Genomic DNA, 21,596 nt, shown 5'->3' with positions numbered 1-21,596 from the left:
CTTTTCTAGCAGTGCCTGTAGGAGGGGCCTCTTCTTTGGGGAAGGGACTCTATGTCATATGAAGGAGATACAGCTGCCAAGGGTGTTTTAGTATAGCTATTTCAGTATTCCCCACAGTGAAGGACACAGTAAACAGTTCAGTGGATTCTAGGCTAGAGTAGCAATTGAGATGCTACTACACTTTGCCTGTAGGAAACTATGGAACAAATGTGGCAGGGAGAGATTAGTAAGGCAGCAGAAATAGGGAGATGAGAAAGTGGGGTGGGTGTGTGTGTGTGTGTGTGTGTGTGTGTGTGTGTGTGTGTGTATGTTTGTAGATTTGAGTCCACAGTAGGAGGTGAGGAGTTAGATGAGAAGCAGAGAATTTGCGAGGGCTGAAGTTCCAATATACAGGGGTTTGAGAGGGAAGGTGAGACTATTCACTTAAAACACATCTTATTTGACTTGTGACAGTGAGTATTATTGTTAATGTAATCGAAAAACATATAGATGGCATTTCCCTCTCCTTTTTCCTCTTCTTCTCTTCCTCTTACACCCTCTTCCCTTTATCTCTGGTTCTAGCCTTCTCTCTCTCTCTCTCTCTCTCTCTCGCGTGCGCACATACACACATACACACACACACACACCAAATTTGAGAAGTACATCAAGAGGGGCTTTGATGCCACTTCATAACAACTACAGGCTGGAACAACATGAAAATGGAGTGCCTCCCAGTGCACACTCTGAGCCCATTTGATAGAAAGTAGTCTGAAGGCAAAGGGTCAGGAGGGCAAACAGAATTCTGAGAGGGGAAGCGCTGAAATCTCACTTTTATATTTTTAATTGACCTTTCTCTCTATAGGAATAGGTTGGACATGGGAGAGGGCTGCAGTTATGAGGAAAGAAAGGGCATAGTCCAGGATCTCCTTGGCTGTCTGTATTGTGGTCTCCTGATCATAGCCTGGTAGGGAAGTGTCCAGAGCCAAGAGAAAGAGTCCAGCCTCTTTGGTCTGTGACAGCATTTCAAAGGGCAGCTGAAACCTTGGACAGATGCCAGCACCTGGCATTCATTTTTGAAACCTGCCCTTTCCAAATACTCTTCATAACAACCCTGAGAGCTTGGCAGAGAGGATGTTGCCATTCCCACTTACTAGATGAGGCAGCTGAGAGTTCCAGGCACGCATCCCTGGGCCTTGTACCAGGGACTTCAGAATCCCATTCAACCATCTCTCCACTAGCCCAACAGCATGTCTATTTGTCTGACCTAAGTAATTAATGGCCAGAGGCAGGTAGCTGTGTGCAGGTCTGGACCAAAGGGTAATCTGTGGCAAAGTATTCAAAGACCAGAAATACATTGCAGAATATGGGAAGCTGCCCTTTAATTTTAGCCTCTTAGCTCTCTGGTTCCATTGAAGACCAACGGTCTTTTCTGCACAAGAGTTCCATGGATGCTCTGATCTCTCTCACTTCCTTCTCTCTCTCTCTCTCTCTCTCTCTCTCTCTTTCTCTCTCTTCCTTTTATCCTCAGATATTTGCCGAATACCTGCCATGTTTAGACAATATGATAGGACTTATAAGAGATGATAAAGAAGACAGCTGCTTTCAAAGGCTTACAGTTTACTGGTCAGAGATGAAATGTGCCCACCAACAACCATACTGCAAATTAAATAGAGAAGAATCTGTAAGGGAGGCACACATCAAGCACTGTGGGATTGTAACCTGTACTTTGAACAACCTTGATATGTGATATGTAATCATAAAGCAATTTTGTTTTGTTTCCCGGTATCCATTTAACATTTATTCAAGAAGGATGTTCTTCTACCCCTGGATACATACGTGGACAGAACCACAACTTTGATGAACAAACTTTTCAGTAATAAAAGTCCAATGACACGTTAAATAACATTTAGACTCAATTCATCCTTAGACTCCAAGATCCCAGGTAATAGTTAAAGTTTTCAGCTTCATTTAGAGTTGCAGCTACTTCTATTTTCCATAGCCGGGACCTGCCACAGCATGCCTTCTGTCATCTGGGAAGGGGTAAAAGGATAGACTTCTCACCTCCCCCCTCCCACACCACTCTCAGATCCTCTAGTGTTGGGTCGGAGTGGGAGGAAAGAGACATGGGGACGTGGTGACTTCCATGTGGAGGGAGAAGCAGGGGTGTTACCAGAAGAGTGCCATGATGAGCCTTGTGCACTGGAGGGTGAAGGTTATGGACTTCGGGCTGCTGGCATGCACAGATGGGAATCCTGCTGAGGCTGAACTAAGGCCACCTCTGGCTGTCCTTCTCCCCTCGGGTACTAAGATGCTTTGCTGTGGGCTTTGGCTAAACTGAGCACTGGTGCTGGCAACATAATTTTGCTGAGGACAATGGTCCTAAGGACTTATTTAAAAAATTTTATTGGTGTGGTGCCAGAGCTTTGATAATCTTTAATGTGTTGTTAGTTCATTGGGCTTTTAAAAGAAGGGTGCACTAGAGACTTGGGGTTGAACTCTCTCATTTCTGAGGAGCCGAGGAAGTGCACACACTACAGCAAAAGACAATTCAGGATCCAGCCACTCAAGAAATGTCCACTCTCCTTAGACACGGAGATCACCTTTGTCTGAGATTGAACTAAGTGAGAAGAGGGACAGGACCCCATTTCTTTGTATGTAAAGTTAACTCGGGCAATTTAGACATTCTTTGGACTTTAATTCATAGGGGCTAAATACTTTGATTTTGGACTTTAATCTCTTTGGGATTCTAATCTCTAAATATTCTCTAGGAATTTGATAATGGGAAGGGTTTACATCCAAATTTGGGGCATCTTATTTTGGCATTTATTATTGAAGAATCTTTATGCATTTTTTATTAGCTCTTTATGCATTTTATTATTGAAGTATCTTCATACTGCTATTAAATCTCATTACGGAACCTCTGATGAGTTTATTGGGCCATGTGGCTGGACATAAATTTGGTTTGGAAAGAGAATAAGCTCTGAACTTTCAGCCTTGGGTGCGGCATAGATTTGGAGTCAGTTTAATTAATGTACTATTCTGATCCATTTTAGGGCCTCATGGGAGCAAAATCAACACTGTCTGACAATGATCCCAGGAAGATAAATGAGGGAGCAGAGGTTGGTGCTGGGTGAGCTGACTCAGGTAGGTGAGGCAGAACAGCTCAGGTAGTTGGTACATTCCCTCCCTGGTGTAGCACAACCACACTCCTGGTTGACCAGAGGATTAAAGGTTTAGTTCAATTGGTTAGGAAAACAAACAGCTGAGAAGTGCTCGGCCCCTCATTCTCTGGTTTCCACATGGACGGACTTCCCTAGAGTAACACTCCTGGCTCCTTGCTGCCCCTTCCTCACCTACCAAGGAGGGGAGGATTTGTCACCTATAACTTTATGGGTGGCCCGCCTTTTTTGTCCCTTCACAACATTTTGGGATATATTTGCCTTCAGAGGAAACACAATCTCTGCTGTCAGCCATGTAGTAAGATTAATGGGGCAAGCTCTGCGCCCACCAGGGGAGCCTAACATTTTAAAGTGTCAGATCAGTTCAGGGGTATGATAGCAAGTCATTTTGGCTAGACTTAAGCCACACCCTTTAATTTAATATTATCAGTAATAAAGGTGATCCCCATTTCTCTGGCTCTTGGTCTATCTTTGAAGTGGTTCTACAATCAGAGAAGGAAAAAGCGGTGCTGTGTATTTACCCCTTCGAACCTGCAAAGTAACCCTTTTGGACCAATAGTCAAGTGATTTCTCAGCTGTGAACTAACAGATTTCTTTTGGAATGAGTCACGCACTTTCAATTTTCCACTTCAAAAACATATACTTCAGCAGAAGTCACTTTATAGCAAATGAAAGGAGGAATTTCCCAAGGGAAGAGAGGGGTTTGATACTTAGCCAAGGACAGAGGGTAAGACTTAGGGCATCTATTTTTCTTTAGCTGTAAAGTCACCAAGAGGGCTTTTTGATACCACTGCCCTTATAGCCGATAACTCGGTGGTTTGCAAAATGCTAATAATTAAGCAGAGTTCTGACTGGCTGACTTCTATCCTACTGTCCACGAGTTCTGAGAGAGAGAGTTAGAAAGGGTTTGACTCACGAAGAAGGCAGGAGGGATTGGGTAGGTTTTATTGTGAGATAATGGGATAACTTTCTTAGAAAGTTCCCTATTTAGGGCCTCAGACAGGAGCAGGGCTATTAAGATGGTGTGTGCTATATAGCTCAGTCCACTGAGATCGCTCCTCACGTCAGAGTCACTATCTTTCTCCTCCTTCTCGTCCTCCTTTTCTCAACCACTATCTCTATCACCTTCCCCATTTATCATTATTATTATCATTTACTGAACACTTGGCTCAGTGCTAGGCACGGTGCTTCGCCCTTCTCATGCATTATCTTTTCACAACTCTGTGAAATAGATACCACTATTACCCCTCCCCCATTTCTGATGGGTAAACTAAGGCTAGAGGAAGTTAAGTCAATAAATGGTAGAGCCAGAATTCCAACTCGGACCACCGCGACTCCTGAATCTGTGCCCTTGGCAAGTACACTATCCAATGCAGATGTTTACCTCAGGTCTTCTTGTATGCTTCCGGTGACGAGGTGCTCACTAGCTCCTGAGGTTCCTATTGCACTGTTGGGAAGTCTCTTTCTCAGAGTCTTTGACTTTCTGCCTGTGTCCACCCAGGATGCATCTGGGAATACTAGGATAACACGTTTGATTGCGGCAGGGTCCTGGTTAATGCTCTGCAGTCAAGCAGGGACACTGGGCTGGTGCAGTGTAAAAGGCAGACCTGTGGAGATGGCATTTCACATAATGCAGTGAGGCTTGAAATGGGTGTGTTGTGAACAGCATGGCCTTGCCCCCCTGAAGGGAGGACCCAAGGGATAGTAGGGCAGTCTGGCAGCAAGCCCTTCCTCTCTGTCAGCATGCCGTGTCCTTCTGTGGGGGCTGTGAGCTACATGCTGAGGCTATGCGTCCTGTTCCAGGGGGCTCACCGCTCCCACATGCTGTTTGCAGTGTTTTACATCTACCTCTGCAAACCTGCCAGGCATTCTGGCTAGATGATGCTGATCACAATCTGAATGCTTGTGTTTATCCACCTCTCCACTGAACAAATTTACAAGGTAAACATTTTGGGACATCTCAGAGATTAAAAAAAAAAAATTATAAGGCAAAACCAACACAACTGTGTTGTCCTCCCCAACCCCTTGTTTCTAACTAATAAATCATAGGGTGGAATTAACCGCAATTCAAGCTGTTGGCACTGGATCAATTTTGAGGTGCCTTCCCTATCCAGTTCTCATCCTCAGTCTTTCTCCTAATTCTTACTGGAAGCCTCACTGTTCTGATAGGTAATGGTGAACAGAACGCAGGCTGATGGGTCAGCTAGACCTTGCTTTAAATCCCAACTCAGCCTCTCAGTAGTTGTGTGATGAGCTAGTTATTTACCTCTCTGAGCTTGCTTTCTCATGGGAAACTTTGCACTGTCGTGGTGAGCTTTTGGCAAAATGTCTGGGACATGGGTAGTTTTGGTTGTTAATCGGTCATTCCAGGATTCCATCCTTTCAACCTTGACCAGCTCAATGATTAGTGGTTTTCTTCATTTAAATCTGGATGACAGTGTGATGAGTCAAGTCCCTGAGCTACCTTGGGCAAATCCTTCCATTTTCTGTGCTTTTGTGTTCCTATCTGTTCAGCAGAGATCATTTTTGCTGCCTTTTAGCAGAAGGCCATGAGGCTGAGATGGGAGAGGAGGAGGAAGTGCTCAGAGGTCTGCTGAAAGGTGGGTAAGCCCTTATAAACACCAAGTGTTGCTGCTTGCTCTCAGCCGTAGTGGGGAAACAGCGTAATTCAACAGCAGTGGAGCAACCCAGACTTCTGCTTAACAACCGTTGGCATCTCCTGGTCAAAGGGCCCCACCTCTTGGGGTGTTGACCATGACTTCATGCTCTGGCCCCAGTGGACTTCTGTGGCTTCATCTCTCTGCTCCTGTGTCTCATCCTAGAGACCACTCACTAAGTCTTAAGCATACTATGCCCATTCATCTCTTTTTGGAATGTCCTCTGTTGAACCTCCCGTGTCACAACACTGTCTCACCACATCAATTCCAGTTAACCCTCCAAAGCTTCCTTTAAAGTGTCCCTGGCTCTTCTGACTCCACCTTCCTTCCTCTCCACTGTTCTTCCTTTCTCTGCTCCCAGGACACCCAGCAAAAGCCACTATGACAGCACCTAACAATGTGCTGTAATTCTCTATTTACATGGCAGCCTCTCCTGCCAGATTTAAGACAGGGACTATGCTATTTTTCCCTATGTCCTCATTGCCCAGCACAGTGCCGGACAATAGACAAATAATAAACAATAGACAATTAATAAGCATTTGTTGTTGAATTACATTCAAAGCTGTCTCATTCCTCTAGCTCTCTCATTCCCACTCTCTCCCCACAACACACTCGCATTCTCTCCTCTTGTCCTGCTCTCACTTCCCTTATCCCACCACTGTCCCTGCGGCCCCCTTATTGAACATATCTGGGCAGTAACAAGGCCAGAAATACCTCACAAAATGAATACACAACCCTAAAATAATCAAGAGTTGCCACCATTTTTTTAGGTGAGCACTATTTTGGGGGTACCATTTATCTCCCCTTCTTCTCACATGTGCAGCCCCAGGGTGGATCATGAAGAGGACAAAGCCAGCTCCTCTAATTTGGTGGCATCCAGCACAGAGCCAAGCAGCCAGGACCCCACATCCTGCTCCTCTTATCTCTGTGGGCAGCTCTGGGCAAACAAGTCAGTCTTCATTAAGACAGGACGCACCTGTTACCTGCGCGAACTCTGCCCTTCTTCCTGGTGTCAATTAGCCCAGCTCTGGCTGGTGGAAAGGCATTTGCTTTCCCTGCTCTCTCTGTGAGACTTCCTTAGTGTGCGGGCTATCAGAATCTCCTGCCCAGGGGTCCTGCTGTCTGTTATTATATTGCTGCCCCTGCCATCCCTGCCTCTAAAGCACCCCTTCGAGAGGAATTTTAATGTGTGCTGAAGACAGCAGCAGGACTGGGAGGGGGCACGGAAAGCCAAGGACTGGGCTTCTGGGCAGGTGAAGGGGGCCAGCACTGGATTGTTTTAAACTACAAAGAGACAGTTTCAAGAACCCTGCATTTATTTATTCCTTATTTCCAGCAAGGGTGAGGATGAAGTGACAATGCCAATTCTCAGAGGACCAGTCTATTGTAAAATCTAGCTGCCTATGTGGTGGGGGTTGGGGTGGGAGAAGGAGGAAATGTGCTTTGTGAGGTCATTATGTCCATCCCCCTGCCTACATAGCGCTCTGCTCTATGAAGTCCTTTCCTTTCTCTCAAGTAGTGACAGAAACATGCAGGGCCTCAATTCAGTCATTCACACTGGCCCTAGTTATGGTCATGACCAGGAGGGTATTTTTGTTGTATATCTTTCCAAGCCTTTGCAAGTCAATGACTCTGCTTACAGCCTTCTATTTCAGTGAGATGTTGAAGAAGAAGAGCTGAAGAGTGAAAAAGAATAAGCACTCGCATTTATTTGAGATTCTACTGGATAACAGACATTATGTTTGATCATTTAAACCCACAAATTTTTAAATTTTATTTTATTATTATTAGTTTCAATAGTATATTGGTTAGTATATTTATACACTTTATGAAACAATCCCCCTAATTGCTCTTTCTCTCCTCTGGCTCTCTTCTGGCTAACTGCATTCCCTATGCTGTGCTCCCCATCCCCATGATCATCTATCAACTACTAATTTGTACTTCTTTAACTTTTTATTGGTTTCTCCCAGCCCCCAACTCCCTCTCCTCTGGCTGTCACTGGATTATACTCTGTATTTGTGAATCTGTTTTTGATTAGATTGTTCTTTTCATTCCTTAGATTCCGCACATAAGTGAAATCATATAGTATTTATCTTTATCTGATTTATTTCACTCAGCATAATAACCTCTAGGTCCATCTTATAATCACAATTTTACTTAATCTTGTGATAACCCAAGAAAGTAGATATGATTCCCCCACTTTACAGATGTAGTAACTAAGACCAAGAGACATTAAAGAATTGCCCAAACATTGCACAGCTGTGAGTAGTGGAGCCGGCCCTCCCTGCTTGGTCCTCTAACTCACGGCACATGTTCCTTCCAGGGGCCTCCCAGGCTACTGGAGGGACTGGGCACAGGAGCTGAGCACAGCCCCTCCCTTGGACTTATCCTCTTCTTTCTCAGCTCAGAGCCCACAGCCCCTCGAGGGTCCTGTCCCAGCAAGTGCACAGATCATAGACCTTTTACTTCTGACTTGCACAGCAGCCAGAAGAGCTTGATCCCCAAGGGAGGAGAACATGAGTTGGTGCCTGTCTTTGTCTTGGTCCTGGTTGGGCTCCATGCCAATGACTCCTAATTTGTACCCAGTTTTTCCAAAGGTTTCCAGCATCACTCCAGAACATCATCAGCACAACTGTTCTCCCACCTGTATAGATGGGGTTCAGAAACCACATTTTGGAAGCTCTAAAATGAGGCGCTTTGTGTTTCTGTGGTACAGCAAAAAGTGCCCATCCCCCCATGGAACTCTTCTCCTCAAAATCCCTGGTGTCCTATTCTCCTCGCCCTGGAAAAAGCCTCGGTCTGGCTCACCAGCTCCTCTTGCAGCTCTAATTACCCTGGAATAGTCCCACCTCCTGTGTTTTAGTCAGCCCTTGGCAATGACCAGCTCTGCCAGCTGCCTTGGGCTTCTGGGCCTGCCCCTCCTGTGCTTTTCTCCCCTTGCATAGTTCTCACTATAAGCCTGCAAGGGGCTGAGCTGTCTCTCTCCCTTTCAAACCCAGTTTCTGATAGATGGCTCCCCTCTCTGTCCTGACTTCCTCTTCTTTCTAACTGTCCTTTGTTCTAGAATCATTCTCCCCTACTCCCAGCCTATGGGACGCCTTTAGTTGTCCTAAACCCCACTGGAGTCAGGCACTTCAGGCTGGAGATGCAGCTCCTAACATCTACTACTTGTGGAGCTGTCACAAGTCACTTATCCCTTCTATACTTGGTTTCCTCACCTGGGAAATAAGAATCTCAACATTGATGTCACAGAATAGTGGTGAGTATTTAATGTGATGGCTTATATGTGAACAAACTACCATTTGTCTTCCTTCCTCAGGAGTCTGAATTTGAGTCCTGGCCCTGCCACTGTTAGCTGGAGTCTCTTGGACAAGATTTTTGATTGTTTCGCAGTTACTTTTCACTAAGACTTTCCTTTTTAAAAAAGTATTAATAACTTTACTTTTAAAAAAATTCTCTTATTTTCTATAACTTTGTTTTTATGATGAATAATATGTACTACTGTAGAAAACACGAAAAATTTAGTCATGAAAAAAATTCATCCATATTCTAAAACATAGACAAGCACTGTTAACACTTGGAGTGAATGTGTTCAGCTTTGGCTTTTTTGTATGTATATATTAATGCCCATGGCCATATAGGTAAATACAATCACATTTTTAAAGTGAGATGATACATGTATATTTTTATATTTGTGATAAAATGCTCATAACATAAAGGTTATCATATTAACCATTTTTAAGTGTGCAGTTCAGTAATGTTATGTATATTCACATTGTTATGCAATAGATCTTCAGAACTATTCACTTTGCAAGACAAACTCTATATCCACTTAACAACAACCTGTATTTCCCCCTCCCATTAGCCCCCTGGTAACCTCTATTCTACTTTCTGTCTCTATGAATTTGCCTATTTTAGCAAACTCATATAAGTGGAATCATACAATATTGTTCTTTCTTGACTGGCCTCTTTCATGTAACAATGCTTTCAAGCATCATCTATGTTGTAGTATGTGTCAGAATTCTTTTTCCTTTTTAAGGCTGAATAATATTCCCTTGTATGTAGTTGGGCAGTTTTTTAAAATTCTCACTTCAGCTTCTCTAATTGTAAAATGGAGCAAATAAGAATAGTAGCCTCACAGGATTGTTGTTAGAATTAAATTAGTTAATATATGTAAAAATTTTAAAGGAATGCCTAGCACATTGTAAGCCTTTCATAGTTGTTAGTTATTATCACTACTTTTAATCTTTCATCCCATCTCTCCCAAATGAGTTTTCTGAACTTAATAAAAACAACTACTATTGATTGAACACCTATGTTCTAAGCATGTACCAAATATATTTACATTATCTTATTTAATCCTCAACAAATTCATGAGGTTGGTGAGGTGGTGCAATGATCTCCATGTTTCATAGGACCTAACTGAGGCTCAAGAACTTAATTACCCTACGTTTGTAGAGCTATGTAAGTGGTAAGGCTGGCATTCAAAGCCAGGGTCATCTGATTCCCAAACTCACTCAGCCACAGCGCTATACTACCTCCCAGAGGCACCTGATGGGCAGAGATGAGCCTGTTTTCACATGACCCATCTTTACTTCCTATCATGTGAGGCAGCAGAATCTCCTTTCATGGCAGCAAACATCCCAATGCCACCTGGGAAAGGCAGAAAGTGGGCACCAGAGAAATTATTCCCCTCCTTGCTCCCCTCTTCTTCCCTCCTGTCTCCTCTCTTCTTTCTCCTTCGCCTCCAGTTCCTCCACTTGCATCCTGAAGTAGCCCTGTAGAAGCAATGACTATGACACCCTAAAGGAAAGCTGCCCCTGTGGGGTGTCTAGTAACTGAAGCAGGTTAGCTGGGAGAGAATTGGGGCAGAGGGCACTTTGGGCTCCCCTTCTATCACAGAATGCAAAGTTCAGAGAGGGTTGGCAGTTGTCCATTGCCCATGCCTACACGATGGTCAGTGGCATTAGAGAAACATGAGGCAAAGGTAGCCCATTACCAGAGGAATTTAAACAGGGGCTAGATAACCTTTATCAGGGGTCTTATAAAAGTAATCCTTATTACAGCCTATTGTTCTAAGATTGGAAGAATTTCTATGGTTTTAACACATGGGAGAGTAACTGAGGAGACATAGAGCCAACACCTGGAAAGACTCCTGCAGGGGCTAATCAACATAATCACTTACGGTCACTTCCAAAGCCCATGCCAGTGCTTCCTAGGAAATCAAGCTGAAATGGCATTAGCATTTTCCTGGAGGTTGTTACTCTTAAACCCACACTTTCTGTTCTTTTTTACACACTCATTTGATTGACCCAAATCCCCAAGAACAGAAAGACACAGTAGAGAGCCAAGAAAGAACCTTCCTATCCAACCAGAGAAAGAAAAAGTGTGTGTGTGTGTGTGTTGTGTGTAAGTGTCTGTGGGTGTGTCCGCATGTCTCTATGTATCTGTGAAAGTGTGGCATAGGGAAAAGATGGCTCTTGGCTGCCTCTCCTGGTCCTTCAAGCTCCTTGTTCTGAATGACTGGACTTCCTGGCAGCTGGTTCTGTCTCAACTTTGGATGAAACCCAGCTTCTATAGTTTTGGAAATCCAAAGAGAGGTCTACTAGCTTGTGAGCCAAGGAGTGACCAAGACAGCTCAATGGCAGTGTGGTGAAGTTCTTACTCTTTGGGGTCATAGTTCAATGACCAGCTCAGTACTTACCAGTCGTAGGAGTCTGAGATGGCCCCTTAAACTTGGTGAGTTTTCTTTTCCTGAGGTGTGTACGTAATAATAGTAATAACAATTATAACAATAAAACAGCGATAATAGAACAAATTCTGCAAAAACATGGTAGGAGCAACTGGATAATGAATGTGAAAGTAATTTAGAGCAGCGGTCCCCAACCTTTTTGGCACCAGAGACCAGCGCTCCTATGAGAATCTAAAGCCTGATGATCTAAGGTGGAGCTGAGGTGGTGATGCTGGCACTAGGGAACAGCTGCAAATACAGATGAAGCTTCACTCCCTTGCCACTCACCTCCTGCTATGTGGCCCAGTTCCTAACAGGCCATGAACCAGTACTGGTCCTCAGCCTCAGGGGTTGGAGACCCTTGCTTTAGACTATACATATGTGGGGAAAGGGGTTAATTTCATTATGCAGGACCCAGCATCCTAGAGTCTTGGAGAGTATCATGGAGGAGTGGACTCAGGAGGACCCATGTGGGACTTTCTGTCCTGCCCCTATTATCTGTGGACCTGACCAGCTGACTCTGTAGGAGTAAGAAAGAGAAGAGCTCAGGGATTGTTGTGAGAAGTTAGTGAGTGGATATTTTGGAGATCTGTAAATGATCATTCTCTCCCCACCTCAAATTGGTGGGACTTCACAGTGAGTACTCCAAGTCTTATAACCCCCCAGTGTCTCAATGTTTTTATCTGAGAAATGGGTGGTGGTATTGCCCTGTCTGGCTCATAGGATCAATGTGACTTGAAAAGCCTGAGATGTTACTGGGTGATGTGCTTCGGGCTCACGCAGGAGAGATCCTGCACACTGGCCATGTTAGTGCCTCCCTGAACCAGGAAGGATTCAGCTCTTCTATCCAGCGCCGCTCCCAGACTCCTACCCTGTGGCCAGGCAGGGGCTCTGTGGTCTAGAGGAAGCAGTTCCCCACTGAGGGAGAAATAAATCTACTCCGGAGGAAAACCAGCTGCAGGCTGCTAAGGAGCCCAACACCTACGGATGAATGGGGAGCTGGGACCAGTCATCTCACTCACTGGTGGGACTTAACAGTCTCTGTCCTTTAAAGGGTTCTTTGTACTTTCTGGTGTTTTTAGTTCCTCCCCTCAGGATTTGGAAATTGAAAGCAGAGTGCCATTTCGGCTCAGGCATTTGCTTACACACCAGGCCCCAGAGAGATACTCCTCACTCCCTTTTCTTCTTTGCCTTTTTCCATGGAGAGAGAGCTGGTAGCTGCCTCAAGAGCCTTGGTGAGGGGTTCACATGCCCTTCTGGAGGCTTTCATGAAGAGACAGTGGCAGAGGATGAAAGGAAAGAGCTAAAGAAGCAGAAAAGGGAAAAAGAAAGGAAGAAAAGCCAGGAGATTACCAGGGATTGAGAAAAGGCTGTTAAGTATATAGCGACTTACACAGAGCTGGGCTTGAGCACTGTGTGGGGCTGGAGACTGCTTGGCAGCCGATGCCGAGAAGCTGCGTATTCTAGAAGCCAAAGGAAGATGGTCTGTCTTCCAGCAGGGCCCTGGAGACCTCAGGCAACACTCAGCTAACCAGAGGTTAGCCTAGCCCATCTGCATGCTTTATCTGGGCATGCGGGTAACAGACGTTTATCTGAAGCACTTCTGCTGAGGCAGATGTCGGAGAGGGGCTGTGTGTATGCATGTGCATGCATGTGTGTGTGTGTGTGTGTGTGCATGTGAGGCACATTTATCAGTGCACGGCCTGCATGCACTTACCTCTGTGTGTGTCTAAATGTGCAAGTGTACATACCTGCCCAAAAGGCATACAGGCAGCCTTCAGCCATGACTAGTTCCCAGCCCATGCCACATCATCCGAACTGACAGCACCCCCTCGTGTCGGAGGTACTTTGCCTGCTCACCAGCTAGTTCAAGGCAGGGCAGTAGTTCCAGGTAGCTGCTTCATTGCCTGCTGGGCTGAATTCATAACTGACATATGGCCAGGAGCTGGCAGTTGACCAGGACTTTTACCCTCAGGCTCTCATATGATCCGCACAACAAACATGGGATGGGCAGAGCAGCTTCCTTTACTGAGATGGAAACCAAGACTTGGGACTCAGGAGCAGCTGCCTTTTGAAGTCAGATCCAGTAGTGTTTTCTCTGCACACACACCCCACCCTCAATGCCACTGGGTACTGTTTCCTGTATATTTGGACTGTCTCCTCTTGTCTCTCTCTACTCTCTCAACCCCCAAGGGTCAGAAATGTGCAGGGCAAGCCAAATTAGGGGCCTGGCTCCCCCATCAATGGCTTTTGTGGCTGGACTTCTATGGTCAAGGTCAAGGTGGGTCATAAGTCCAGAGCTTAGCTCCTGGGTAGGACTTTCTGCCAAAGCCTATAGGCCCATAAATTCTGAATTTCTGTACTTAGAGGGATGTTAAGGTTGGGAGGTCTAATGTAGAGGAGGGAGGAAGTAGTGCTATCAGCAACTCAGGGAACTTTTTGGCTTTAGAATTGTTGTGACTGTGTTCAAATTCTAGTTTTATGATAGAAGTCAATCATTACCCACTCTGCATCTCACTTTTCTCATCTGTAAAATGGGAATAATAACAATAGCTAATATTTATGGAATGCCAATCATATGACAGACTCTGTTTTAAGTACTTAATATATATTAATTTAATCTTGAGAGTCAGGAATTAATATACACATTTAACAGAAGAGGTAACTGAGAATATCAAGTAACTGAACAATATCACATTGCTATTACACAATAAGTATGTGAATTGAGCCCAGGCAGTCTGGCTTTAGCATTTGCATTTAACCGCTGCAATACTTCTCAACAGGGCTGGATAGCCACCTGAATCTAAAAGAAAATTAATAATAGATGGTGGTTTTAAAACATGTCTGTAAACTCTTTGATACTCCTCCATCAAAAGGCAGAGTCTAGGTCTCCTCCCCTTGGAAGTCCTGGGTGGACTTTGTGGCTGCCTTAAAGAATTAGAAGGGAACAAATATAATGCTACATGGTTTCCAAGGCTGGGTTAGGAAAGGCTTTTCACGTTCTGCTGGTCTCTCTTGGCATTCTTGCTCTGGGAGCCTTCAGCTGCCATGCAAGAACACTCGCCACCCTGCAGGTGCCACATGAAGAGAATACTGAGAAAGGGCAGGATACCCAAGAACCCCAGTTGTTTGTGTCTTCCAGATCCAGGCCCCAGACAACCCCAGTCCCAGCTACCTCCTGACTGCAACTGCAAAAGAGCTTTCCAGTGAGAACCGCCTAGCTGAACCCAGGCAACTCCCAGATGTGTGAGCAAAATAAATGACCATTATTGTTTTAAGCTACTGTTTTGGGCGGTATGTTATGCTGTCGTAGATGACCAGAACACTACCCTTACTTCACAATAGTTACTGTGAGGAATAACTGAGAATGTATATGTCGAGTCCTTGGCAGTGAATGACACCTCCTTTCCCCTTATCCATCAGCACTCTCTGGGTCCTCTCACCAATACCTCTGGTCTTAAAAACAAGCTGAATGCCACATCAATGAAACTATGAAAAACTGTGCAGTGAATCTCAGCTGTCTCATGCATGACCCATGATCTTCATGGCCCTTTCAAAAACAAAATGTTCCATGTGATGCTAGGAGCTGGAAGACCCTGACATCTATAGACAGTGGATTACTGGCATCCTGTGTCATTCAAGAAAGTCACGTGGAACTTATTCTGGGCGTGGTCCTTTCGTTGGCAAATCCTTATTGGGGTCACACTGTGATGTGTTTTCCTTAGATGTAAGTTTTGTGAGGGTAAGCCTTTAGCTTTCTTTTATTATTCTATTCATTTCATGAAATTCAAGAGTTTCTCCACAAAAGAGAACAATGTATATTAGAATATAAGGGAAATACAGGCCTATCCAAGGGAAGAGAAGGGGAAAATGAAAGAATAAAAAGGAAGAGAGAAAAGAAGAAGGAAGGAGGAAGGGAATGCATAAAGAGGAACAAAAGAAGGAGGAAAAAGGGAGAGCGAGGAACGAGAATGAGAGAGAAAGAATGCGAAGGAGACATGGAAGAAAGGAGATGAGGGGGCTTAAGATGAAAGGCAAAAAGTAACATGGAGAAAAAGATCAGTGTTTTTATGATCCTTCTGTTTTTAGCTGAGTCCTGGAGTCAAGAGGCTGGAGGGTCCAGTCCTCAGATCAGCCCATTTCGCTTTGTGCCAGTGCTGCCTTGCACACATAGCTCTTGCCTGCAGCTCAACACCCTGTGCTCCTTAAATAGCTCTGAACAGCACTGAGTGGTGGATAAACATTTGTTTCACAGCTCACAAAGCAGAGCTGCTGGCTACCGGCAGGTTTGATGTAATGAGTTCCATTCTGGACCCCAGGGAGCATTTAGATGGGCTCTTCTTTGCCCAGGCTGCCAGTCAAGCTGGTACCAGGAGGGAAGAGAAAACACAGCACTAATCTCTTCCTCACCATCCCTGTCCAGATCTGGAATCCCCAGAAACCACACTACTCCCTTCTCCTGAGACAGGATTGGGGAGCAGGGTGTCCCAGGCATCTTGGGTGGGGGTTCCAAAAAGAGTGCCTGAGTGACCTCCTTTCTCTGCATCCTCAGGAAATTAACTGATCTATTGAGCAGTCCAGAATACAGCCCTTCTCAGAAGCTGAAAATTTCAGGCGGTGTCTATGGTCCTTTCCTTCTCCTCTTGCTGCATTCAGCCTTCTGTAGCTGTGGAACTTGATTCTAAAGAAAGGAGGCAGGGGTAGGACAACCTGGCATTGCCACCCTGAGTTGGCAGCCACACTCCCTGACCACTGCTTTTTACCATCTAGAACGTGCCCAGCAACTTTCTGCTCATGTTGGTACTCAGAGACCTGCAGGACTGCCAGGAGCCACAGTGCCCTGAGGTCTGGCCAGTGTTCCTATCACAGTGGGAAAGGTAGGTGGGTGGGAATAGAGTGGCTGATTCTCCTCTTTATTTGCCTCTTTCTTCCAAACTCCCCACTTCAGGACAATATGACATGCTGCCAAAAGAAGCTGAGGACCAGTTGATATGACAAATAAATGGTAATTACTTCATTGGCCTTTCAGCACTTCCTCTGTGGATATTAATAGCCATTAATGTCCTGCTGTTTGCATGGCCCCAGAGCCTGCCAGCCAGAGCATGAGGGTGGGTCATTGCCTCAGGCCCCTTACTCACCACCACTCCTCTCCCACACCTCACCCCTCATTTGCTTCAGACTTTCAAGAAGTGAGCTAGCAGTGACAGTGGATGAAAAATTAAAAGCAGAGAAAACAAATCCAAGAGGAAGTGATTTAGTTTTTCAGCAGAGTTTGTTGTTGAATTGGCTTCCAGGACAGTTAGGATTGGAATCTCCTAGGGGTCATATTGTTCCTCCCCAGACTCCAGGCAAGAGTCACCATGAAAGTTTATATCGTTTTCCTTGAAGTTACTGGGGCTGAAGAAATGGCCAAATGAGTTCAGAGGCAGATCTGAATTTCCCCACTACTGCAAGTCAGGTGGCAAGAATGGGACAAATCAGATATAAATGACAGAAGTTTAGACAAAGGGTGGACTTCCTTGGATCCTACCCTTATTCATCATGGCAGCCTGGTGTACTGAAAGAGCATAAGCCTTGGAATCAGACACAGGGGTTAACAGCTGGCTCTATGCATTGGCTATCGGAGATGGTGAAAAGGGAGCAAACTTTGGGTAAGGAGACTCAACTTCTTTATAACTATGTGATCTTGAGTGAGCTATATACCTTCTCTGAGTCTCAATGTCTTCATCAGAAAGCAATGTTCCTAGAACAGAACAGTATATAAAAAATAATAAATAGTAGTCCTTGTCCAGTGGTGTGCTGAGTGGCTGTACCAGCTCATGAGCCAACGGTGCTTATCTCTTCCTAAATCTGCGTTCAGTGACTTCACATTGGTAACTTAAAATTGGCCATGGTGGGAGAATTTACACCACAGAAGTTGGCAAATGCTACAAATTGGGCCTTGTATTTTTTCCTTAAGAGTGCTGATTACCAGCATACCGCCGCTTCTGCGCCATTTCAACTGTCTGGAATTGTAGGGTCTTAGAGCATGGCTCAAGCTCCTGAAAGCTGCAAGCCAGCCCTTTGGATGATCTATTTGCCTCCCATCCACTACAAGAAACTGCTCACTTCTAGCAGGGATTGTCAAAATCTCCTTGAGGCCCTATTAGAAAGCTGCGGCTCCTTGATCTATTCAACACCAAGAGGCAATTGTCAAGGAAGTTGATTGTAGTCCAAATCCAGGTATCAATTCAAAATGTTTTTGCCTCAGACAACTGCGTACGATCAATCAGTAATGTAATCCTCTGCTGGTAGAACACAAAAACAAAGCCCCACCTTGCCTCTTAAACACAGCATCATTAGTCTTAGGATAAACTATAAATTGATGCATAGAGCAAACAGCCAGAGCTGCATCCCAGGGAATGGGAGCAGATGAAATAGCAGTACTTTATGGTGAATGACGAATCATTGCTCGTTCCGTTCCCTATCAAGTGGAACACGATCAATCACACAGTGGACTTGTTGGGTTCCAAGACGAATGGAACACCATGAACAGATGCTGCGGCTGGGACTGCTTGCCTGGACAGAGCTGTGCTTGTATTTTTCCTGGGAGGGAGAGATGAGACCAGTCCACTTTCTGTATGGTCCTGTCCTTCATTCCAGTCTATAAGGGTGAGTGAGGCAAGAAATCTCAACAGTTATAATGTCCTTGAGGAGGGGGATCTTCATCTTTTTTATGTTGCACGAAGTCCTGTCTGAATAGCCAGGGAAAAGCCATGCTTCTGACCGAGAGAGAAGGCATAAAGGACAGATCACCTCCTTTTTTGATGTTAGGGAGTCACTTAAGTCTCGTCTGTCCCCATCTAGCCACCCATCAGCCATGAACCTGCCATGGTACGTATAATCTCACCCTTTTGTGTCACTCTTTTGTATAAAGTATTATGTCCAAAAGGGTTATATTACTGTGTACATCCCTGTTTCAACACGATGGGGCACCATCTGAGCACATACTAGGTACTCAACATCTATTCGTTGAATGAATAAATGAAAAGGTAGATACATATAACAGGGTAGGTAAATTTTGATAAAAGAGAAGTGTAAAAAGAATGAGGTAGGGCTGCAAAATAAACATTATAGCAGGTGACCTTGCTTTGGGGGATAGGAGGCTGGAATAGGTGATCCAAAATGAAGGCGAGTGGTATTGGAAGGAAAAGTAGGAGGTCTCGAAGTTAATACTCACTTCCTTTCCAATTTTTCCCAAGGCCATCCCTCGCCCTAGTTGGTTTTTAAGCAAAATACGTTGAAAGCGATAAACACCAAGGCCTGTCTCCATTCTAATGGGAACATAAGGCAAGGAGGAAAATTAGTTGGTTGTGAAACACCAGAGCTCACGGATAATCCCACAGGCTCTGTTTCTGGCCCTCTGCCATTCACGGGGCCAGGGAATGAGGAGCAACTCCTCAGTTCCTGACTGCTGATTTAATTAAGTGTGGCTAGCTTGTGACGGAAGCTGGCTTGGCACAAAGCCAGAGTAACAGGTGAATTGGCCGTGTCATTGATGAGTGAGTCAGGCCTCTTGTTTGACCAAATCAACCAGTCATTTGGGAGACCTGAAGACTTCTGGATAGCAATTGACTGTGCTAGGATACAGGAAGACACTGGTGATTTCATTAAAACCCATCAACGTAGTGACAAATATACTGGTTAATTCAGTCCATCTGACAGTTCGGTGTAGCTACAACTTTAGTGATACCAAGTATCTGACATAATGCAGTCAAGGCAATGTTTGATTGAGTGTTTTTTTTCCCATTCACCTGGTTGTTGTGGACATGATGCTGACACAGCTTAGGGGTAGTGTGGGAAGAGTTGGCATGTTTCCTTTATGTATTTTTCACCTTTGCCATCTGGAACTAGGAAAAAAATATCCTTCCTTCTGCCAGCTCCCCCCAACTGAAGTCTACACAACCTTTACCCAGAAATCAGGAACAGCTGTCTCATGCAGAAGGAGGCTGACTCCAGGTGGGCTTTCAGCAGCAAAGGCAGGTGAGATAATGAACAACCGTAAAGTTATTTTCAAAGAGCTGTGAGCCTATTGAAGGGGTGAATCGGTTGGCATATGTCAGGACTACTTGGCTTGTAACATTTGTCCTTCTGTGTGGCTTGTTTCTCAGTGTGGGATCTGATTTACTCTTCCATCTCTTCCCCTTTTCCTGTCTCCTTTTTTCCTTCAGTTACTGTGCATGACATTGTGCTTAACGCTGCAGAAGAGTCAGGGATGATGTAGCTGTAACCCCTACCCTGAATGACCTAGTCATACTCTATTTGAGAAAAAAAGTCAAGCTCAAAAGTAACTATGCTGCAAAAAAAATTAAGGGAACATAAGATATAAACTAGAAGAGATTAAGTGGGAGTTCAGTAGAGCGGGGATAGATGTTCACTTTGGGCTTCATGGGAGAGGTAATACAAGGGCTTGGGAAGACAGTTGAGATTAGGACTTTTACAATGCATGGGGCAGTGGGGGAATCTGGCAAATTATAGGCAGGGAGAAAGAAAATAACAAAGATGTAAGTAAAGAAAATAGGGCACCATGTTTGAAGTAGTCAAAGATCCTTCAGGTAGAAGAGTAATAAGAATAACACTTTTGCCCCAATTAAATAGGGTCAGAGCAAAAATGGCATTGGAGGTCATGTTTAGGATTGGCCATTCATTAGGAACCAGTGAGATTTGTTAGCAGGTTAATGATACTGAAACTGATCTCTAGGAAACATAATCCAGCATCAGTTGTAAGGAAGTGTGGATGAGTGGAACACAGGCAGTAAAGATGAAAGTTAATAGAATATAAGCAATTAAGACCTTAAACTAGGGGCATTATGGTGAGAAAGCAATGAGGGAACAATATTGAAAAACGAGCCCAGTTAAGATCAATAGGACGAGGTTCTAATAAGTATACATTAAAAGGGGGAATGAGGAGTTGAAAATCACTTTGCAGTTTTGTACTTTGATACTTGGTTGAAATGACTTGGGAAAAAGGATGCTGATGGGTCACTCTCCCTTGATTTGCCTCTGAGCACAGCTGTAGTAGAGTTCCACATGGCCTCAAACTCATCTTGCACAATGCCTCCACTTCACCTCAAAGGCTCCCTGTGCTTATTTCCATTTTGTGCCCATTTTATGGCCTTCTCCAAAACCAAAGAACTTGCTTAGACTTCCCACAAGGATGGTCTCAGTGTGTAGGGGAGAGCATGCCCTGGGAAACTCTCAACCCGTGGGGAATGGGGTCAATGCTGCACCTTCAGGAGAACAATTTGGAAAGCATTCTGACCAGTTCTCAGGAAGCCCCCATTGGAATGAAGTCTACATTGCCCACAGCACTGACCCTAAGTATACTTCCTCACATGGACACTCCTATATCCTTGCCTCCCTCACTCCTGCCTCCTGAGATCACCTCCCTCATAAACTGCCTACACACATTACTTGTCTCAAGCTCTGCTTTGGGGATAATCCAAAACAGATGTATCATGTGTAAGGTGAGTGGTGGACATTCAGGTGCAGCTCTTGCTAGAGCCAATGTAAATGAGTCCAGAACTCTAGAGAGAGGGTGGGGTTTGAGAAATAGATTTGGGAATCATCTGCATGGACAAGGTAATTGAAATCAGGGAAATGAATGCAATTGTGTAGAGAGAGAATGTGGAAAGGAAAAGAGAAAAGAGAAAAGAGAAAAGAGAAAAATACTAGGTCTTGGAAGTTCTCCATCTCGTATATGGGAGAAAAGTAAGCAACAAACATAGTGTACAGAGAATAATTAGGAGAAAACCAGGGTGGTGACTGTAGCCAAAGTGAAAGGATCCTCAGTGTTGCCATCAGAGATGAATGCTGCAGAGGCCCAGGGAGAATATGGCATTTCAAAAATCCTTGAAGGCCTCAAGAGAGTGGTTTTGGTGATGACAGTGAAAGCCGTTTGCAAGGAATAAGGATGTATGGACGTGGAGGCCCAGAGCATAGACTGAAGATTTCTTCACCTGGTACCTGGAAAGGCTTTGAGAAATGTCATCATCTCACATTAAACCTACT

The sequence above is a fragment of the Pteropus alecto genome, unplaced genomic scaffold (genome assembly GCF_000325575.1).
Source record: "Pteropus alecto unplaced genomic scaffold, ASM32557v1 scaffold224, whole genome shotgun sequence".
Taxonomy (NCBI): Eukaryota; Metazoa; Chordata; class Mammalia; order Chiroptera; family Pteropodidae; genus Pteropus; species Pteropus alecto.
This window is presented reverse-complemented; position numbering follows the sequence as displayed.